Source organism: Octopus bimaculoides, chromosome 25, assembly GCF_046866305.1.
Source record: "Octopus bimaculoides isolate indiv1 chromosome 25, ASM4686630v1, whole genome shotgun sequence".
NCBI classification, from domain to species: domain Eukaryota; kingdom Metazoa; phylum Mollusca; class Cephalopoda; order Octopoda; family Octopodidae; genus Octopus; species Octopus bimaculoides.
The window spans coordinates 11,307,623-11,315,122 of NC_142952.1; the positions used below are offsets into that span (position 1 = coordinate 11,307,623).

The window sequence follows — 7,500 nt, forward strand, 5'->3', positions numbered from 1 at the left end:
TATGGCATTGAGGTAGATCCGGCCACCCACCGTTAACGGGGACAAAATACGGATTTAAAACAATGGATGATGATGATGATGCATGGCATACGAAGTATTCTACAGTTAATGTGGGGCGCATCCTACAAAGGGAGCACCACCAGGATATTGCACATTCGAATAAAAGAACATAAGCTCACAGACACTTAAATAAAAAAAAAACAAAAAAAAACACACATAAAGAAGTACCAGATCCAGGGCTTTAAGGTATCCATCAGGGCCACTCCATGCAGCAAGGGCAATCCCAAAATCATGGAGGCCCTCCTTATCAACAAATTGAGACCAGTCATTCACAACAGGAAGGAACTCTATGAAGCAGATTGGTTAGAATTGCAAACAAACCAGCATGTGTCACTTTCCTCCTCCTCCTTCCTCTCCACCTTCCTCCCTCTACCTTTTACCCCTCCCATTCATCTGAGCAAAGTCTTTTCCATCCCTCACTTTTCCAAATGGTCTGGCGAAGGTGTTTTACTCCCGAAATATAGAAATACAAGGTAAAACTTCAATTATTATTATTTTATTATTTATTTTTTATTTTTTGGGGGGGTTTCGTTTTGTTTTCTTTTATTTTTACTTTTGTAGTTTACTTTGTACCTTCTCGCATTGTTCTTGCCTTACACAACAAACCTCTTCAGATATATATATATACATACATACGTACACACACACACACACACACACCACACACATAAAGTCAGTGCTTTATAGACATTCCCTGGGTTTTTTAATCCCTTTTTTATTTTATTTGATATATATATATATTATTTTACTTGTATAAGTCAGTGGAGGCGCAATGGCCCAGTGGTTAGGGCAGTGGACTCGCGGTCATATGATCACGGTTTCGATTCCCAGACCGGGCGTTGTGAGTGTTTATTAAGCGAAAATACCTAAAGCTCCACGAGGCTCCGGCAGGGGGATGGTGGCGAACCCTGCTGTACTCTTTCACCACAACTTTCTCTCACTCTTACTTCCTGTTTCTGTTGTACCTGTAATTCAAAGGGTCAGCCTTGTCACACTGTGTCACGCTGAATATCCCCGAGAACTACGTTAAGGGTACACGTGTCTGTGGAGTGCTCAGCCACTTGCACGTTAATTTCTCGAGCAGGCTGTTCCGTTGATCGGATCAATTGGAACCCTCATCGTCGTAAGCGACGGAGTACCAACCAGTGCATCAGTCATTTGGCTGCGGCCGTGCTGGAGCACCGCCTGTGACTTATTTTTTGTAAGCATAATACTTATTCTTTGGGTCGCTTTTGCCGAACCGCTTTGTTACGGGGACGTACACACAGCAGCCTCAGTTGTCAAGCAATATTGGTGGTGGGGGGGGACAAACACTTGTGATAGTGAGGGCACTGATGGTGAGGGGGGCACAAACATTTACATATATATATATATATATATATACGACGGGCTTCTTTCAGTTTCCGTCTACCAAATCCAAACACAAGGCTTTGGTCGGCTCGAGGCTTTAGTAGAAGACACTTGCCCAAAGTGTCATGCGGTGGGACTGAACCCAGAACCATGTGGTTGGGAAGCTACCTTCTTATCACACAGCCACACAAACACACACACACACATATGTGTATATATGTATGTATATATGTGTGTGTGTGTGTGTGTGTGTGCGTCATCAGTATGGATGCATCCAGCTGAGGTATATTTTGAAGTCATTGCTTTTATTGATCGCCCTTAAACGAGCTTGACAGCATCCTGTTTTATTTGATATTTATTTACTTATTGGCAGTTGTTAGTCATCAAATTTGATATCATCATCATCATCATCATCATCATCATCATCATCATTATAATAATAATAATAATAATAATCATCATCAGCATCGTCGTCGTCATCATTATCATTATCCCACTTATCTCTTGGTGTCACACAATACATAACTCAACGTCCTTACTGCTACACTACACCCGGCCACAATATATCCTCAAAGTCACGTTGCTGCTCACAACGCTACATGACCTCTACCCCCCCCCCCCCCTCACTGCTATACGACAATAGGAGTGTCCTCTTCACCGCTACTTGATCCCTCAGCATATCCTTATTGTCTTTAGTACCAAAGGACAATCCGCATATGATTTCACTTCTACTCGAACCCACTCACACAACATGACGTCACTATCACACTACGAGCCACACAACGACCTCAATATCACACGAGACGCAATGTCCCCAGTGTTTCATTCCATGCAACCAACCATTGCACAAATCAACAAAAGCGGGGTCCCTACGCTGTACTCTTTTACCACAACTTTCGCTCACTCTTACTTCCTGTTTCTGTTGTACCTGTAATTCAAAGGGTCAGCCTTGTCACACTCTGTGTCATGCTGAATCTCCCCGAGAACTACGTTAAGGGTACACGTGTCTGTGGATTGCTCAGCCACTTGCACGTTAATTTCACGAGCAGGCTGTTCCGTTGATCGGATCAACAGGGACCCTTGACGTCGTAAGCGACGGAGTACCAACAAAATTCAATCAGAGCCGACTTAGGCAAACCAATAACAACAAAGCGAGAAAGAAGCCCTCTCTTTAAGACCGCATCTCCGACAATAATATAAAAACAGGTTGAACAGTAGAAGCCCCAAGTCTGGATTACCATATTATTCCATACGAGAAAGTGCATCATATAATGGAAGCAGGTATGGGCTGTTTATATCCGTATATCAATTGTTTAACTGACGACCAAATTATAATAGGTTTAATTCTCTTCCCTTGGTTTGGCTTCGCGAGCAAAGATTTACGGAAGGTGGATGTCCACATCTGTTACAAGTTTGCTGATGCCCAACCAGTCCGATTTGGGACCAACAAACAGGACTACCGAGGAAGCACGGGAAGATAAACTGATCAGGGTTGGTTATAGAGACCTTGCTTTCCCCACTTATTCTTTTGTCTGCAAGGATGGGCAGTGAGACGCCAGGCTTCATGGCCAGCGGCAAGAATAAACCCTTAGTGATGATCACTGGAAGGGGCAAAGGGATTTCTTTGGGGAGTTTGTGTACCTCTTCTTTGGTGCTTCTCTATCACGGTCACTAGAGGAGATCACGGTGGCCAGAGGAGATCACGGTGATCAAAGGATTTCACGGTGACCAGAGGAGATGACGGTGATCAGAGGAGATCAAGATGACGAGAGGAGATCATGGTGACCAGAGGAGATCACGGTGACCAGAGTAGCTCACGATGACCAGAGGAGATGACGGTGATCAGAGGAAATCAAGATGACCAGAGGAGATCACGGTGACCAGAGGAGATCACGGTGACCAGAGGAGCTCACGATGACACCCCCGCCTCACCCATTCTTCCCCACCACCACCACCACCACCACCACCACCACCACCACTTTACTCTAGATTTCCGCCATAAATTCTCGGTTCCATAATCTTTTCCTTTCACATAACTCATGCCCCTTTTTCAGCTCCTTATTATACAAATATCTGAGTGTGTGTGGGCTGGTTTGATAGTAGTCTGGAGGACATATATATATTTGCTGCGTGTGTATATACATATATATATGTGTGTGTGTGTGTGTGTATGGTATAAAAGAGGGGGGAGGAGGGGGAGAAAGCACAAATATGCTTTGTTTATTTCCGTTTTGAATTATTTATTTTTTTTATTTTTATTTATTTTATTTTTAACCAATCCCTGCAAACTGTCCACTTTATTACATTTACTAATAATGCCACCATCATCACCACCACCACCACCACCACCACCACCACCACCTCTACTATCACCACTATAACTACATAACTACCACTACTACTACTGCTACTACTACTACTACTACTACTACTACTACTACTACTACTACTACTACTACTACTGCTATTAGATTTTTGGTCTTTAGCATATCATCATTGTCAACGTCATCGTCGTCAGCGTTGTCATCACCACTCTTACCGTCATCGTTTTCCCCTCTCACTACCACCATCACAACCACCAAAACTCTTATATTCTCCAGCATCGTCATCGTCGTTGTCGTCATCATCATCATCATCATCATCGTCATCATCATCATCGTCATCATCATCATCGTCATCATCATCATCATCGTCATCATCATCATCGTCATCATCATCATCGTCATCATCATCATCATCATCATCGTCATCATCATCATCGTCATCGTCGTCGTCGTCATCGTCATCATCATCATCATCATCATCATCATCGTCATCATCATCATCATCATCATCATCATCGTCATCATCATCATCATCATCATCATCAACGTCGTCGTCATCATCATCATCATCATCATCATCATCATCATCATCGTCATCGTCGTCATCATCTCTACCATCATCCCCCCTCTTGAACCTTACAAGTTGTTTTCTATTGACCTTCTGTCTCTTTCTCTCCCTCCAATGCATACACATATGTGTGTGTGTTTGTATACGTGTGTGTACATGTGTGTATATAATATATAGACATATATACTTATATACATGTATACATATAATATATATATATATATATAATGTATATATATATATATGCATGTAATATACACATATATACATACATAAGTACATTCGTATTTCGTTCTTTCTCTCTCTCTCTTTCCCCCTCCCTCTCCCCCTCTCTCTCTTCCTCATACGGTTTGTTAACCTGTTAAAAATACCATTCTAATTTCCTCCAAACCACTCCTTACCGTCTTTAAATAAAAAAGAAACAGAGAAAGAAAAATGAAAGACACTTTAACTAACGCACTCCTGAACACATCGTCTAAAAATAAGACGTGACGTTCATGTCCGAAACGCTTTTACTTAGAGAACTCTGTTTAATAAAAACTGACCAACAGCAACAATACAAGACAATAATTGCCAGGAATTCATGATTACGAGCAAACGCACACACACACACACACATACATACACACACACACACACACACACACACACACACACACACACACACACACACACACACACACACACACACACAGTCCATCGAGCATCTGACTTAACCCCACCTCTCAATCAGGCCCCTGGCTATCACATTACTCTGATGCAAGCATTGGAAGCAGTTAGCTGGGGGGGGGGAGGTAATTCCATTCCAACCCACCCACCCCCTCTTTCTGACATCAGAGACTCTGAGAACAAACTATGGCCGCTACCCTTTCTTCAGTGACTGAGGCACAGAAATGAAATAGATCAATGTGTGAATGTATGTATGTATGTATGTATATATATATATATATATATATATATATATATATATATATATATATATATATCACCCGGTTTTAATACAGCATGTTGTTAGTGGCCGTACGTTTAAGCCGTGGGCAGGAATAAAACCGTTGGATGAAAGAAAAGATCATTTAACACATTTTGTAGTGTTTGAGTTTAATTCTCCATTTGTAATATTTATATAGATGGTTTGACTTAGAATTTCATTTCTTAAGGAATGAGGTTTTGCAGAGTCTTGGTGGATTTACAATGCACGTCCGTAAAGACCTCACACCTCTGGTCCTGCTCTCATATTTAATGTCCGTGTGTGAAGCACATATGAGACAACTCGAAATAGTTCTATATTCTGCATATCACCAATTAAATGCTCTAAATTATATGTATATATTTGATGACTACCTCACAAAAATGGAAGTACTAATATAGGTGGAACAATGCACCACTCTTTAACTAGTGCCAACTCGAGAGCTGCGGCCATGCTTGGGCACCGCCATTAGCTTTACTACACCTTCACTACTTGAAACTTCCTCTGATATGTGTGGCATTTGGTGAATGAGGGATTTTGACGCTGCTACTCTCATTTGCGTTTCCTGTTGCAAAGTAGGCTCATCCGGAATGTTTGTCAGGAGGAGACCCAGTTTTGTTTTGCAGATACCTACATCCACCCCATGTAGATCTCTCAGGCTTTGGGGGAAGACATTGAAGAGTTGTGGACCCTTGAAACACAAGCTGTTGCAGTATCTTGTCTTGTATGTTGATGACGATGTTGGAATCTTTGGTACCATGCAGTGGCGCCCCGTTCTGCAGTTTGTGTAACTTTCAAACCCAAAATATTTGGCGTTGAAAGTACAGTGTCCTTCTTATGGGAGACTTCAACCTTACCCAATGCCAGATTGCCCGAAAGCCACCTCTCTCAAAAACGACGTGACGCGAAGAGAAATAAGCAGTATGTCTGCTCAACCTAACCAACATGTCATTTATGTAGCTAGTAGTGCTCCATTTTACAAAAGCAAACAATATCCTGGACCTTTGGTTCACAAATAATATAGAACTCATTCCATAATATGCGAGGGGGTGCTGAAACGTTCCTGCCTTTGGGTAAAAGAAAATACAGGAGGATCAGTTAATTATGATATTATCAAACATATTCCCATCCCAGATTCTCACACTGAGCTGGCAGAAACGTCAGCACGCCGGGCGAAATGCTTAGCGGTATTTCGTCTGTCTTTACGTTCTGAGTTCAAATTCCGCCCAGGTCGACTTTGCCTTTCATCCTTTCGGGGGCGATAAATTAAGTACCAGTTGCGTACTGGGGTCGATCTAATCGACTGGCCCACTCTCAAAAAATTTTGGACCTTGTGCATAGAGTAGAAAAGATTCTTACAGTTATTGCAGCGGTCTTTCAGTTTTTTCTAACCCCTGTAAAAGAACTCAGAAGTCTGGGCCTCCAACGAGGCCTTTCGTGATACCGTCAAAGCCAGGAACTTTTCAGTACCTCCTCATAATAATGACCTTAACATCAGTCTCGGATCGCAACACTGTAGAACTGATTACTTATGGGCCAAAAGAAGCCGCAGACATGCAGTGTCTATGACAAACACTCACACTCTATCCATCTGACCTTACACAAAGCGAACTGGAAATTAATACAGAAAGAAATCCTCAAACAGAACTGGCAGAAATATCTCTGTGCACATGACACTGACATCAGACTTAAATAATTCTTGTCAGTAATGCAAGCATTATGCATTAAAATGTGTCTCAGTGAGGAAAAACCAATTTGCGCAATAACAAAATTCCCAAGGAAAGGAGAGTTCTTATAAGATGAAGAACGAAGACAGCAAACCACCAAAACACAACGAAAGTCCCGTCTAAAAAGGACATCGGACATTGCTGGAGATTGAATAAACTCTGAAATACTCCCTTGGAAAATATAAAACCAAACTCTAAAGCTTTCTTTAAATTTGCTAAAGAAACAACCTCAGTGCATTGCAAGGTAGGACCACCCTTCCAGGAAAATATCTTCCTGATTGCCAATACCCCAAAGGGTAAGTGAAATACTCAATGAGCAATTCAAAGGGTTTTTTTCTCTTCTCTTCTGTGGCACATATAAGCGAACGAACCAGTTGAGTCTTTGTCACTGCAGCTGCACATGGGGAAGCGGCAATGATTGATTACGTTGACATAAAAGATGTAAGTCTGGTCATGGATGAAATAAGCTTATAGCTCTGATGGATTCTCGGCAATCATTCTAAG

The 7,500-nt window shown here is 41.9% G+C and overlaps 1 protein-coding gene across 1 annotated transcript in view; it reads left to right on the top strand.

Moving 5' to 3' along the window:
- Nucleotides 1-7,500, top strand: part of LOC106881169 (uncharacterized) — a 218,450-nt gene that overhangs the window by 105,052 nt on the left and 105,898 nt on the right. The window lies entirely within an intron of this gene.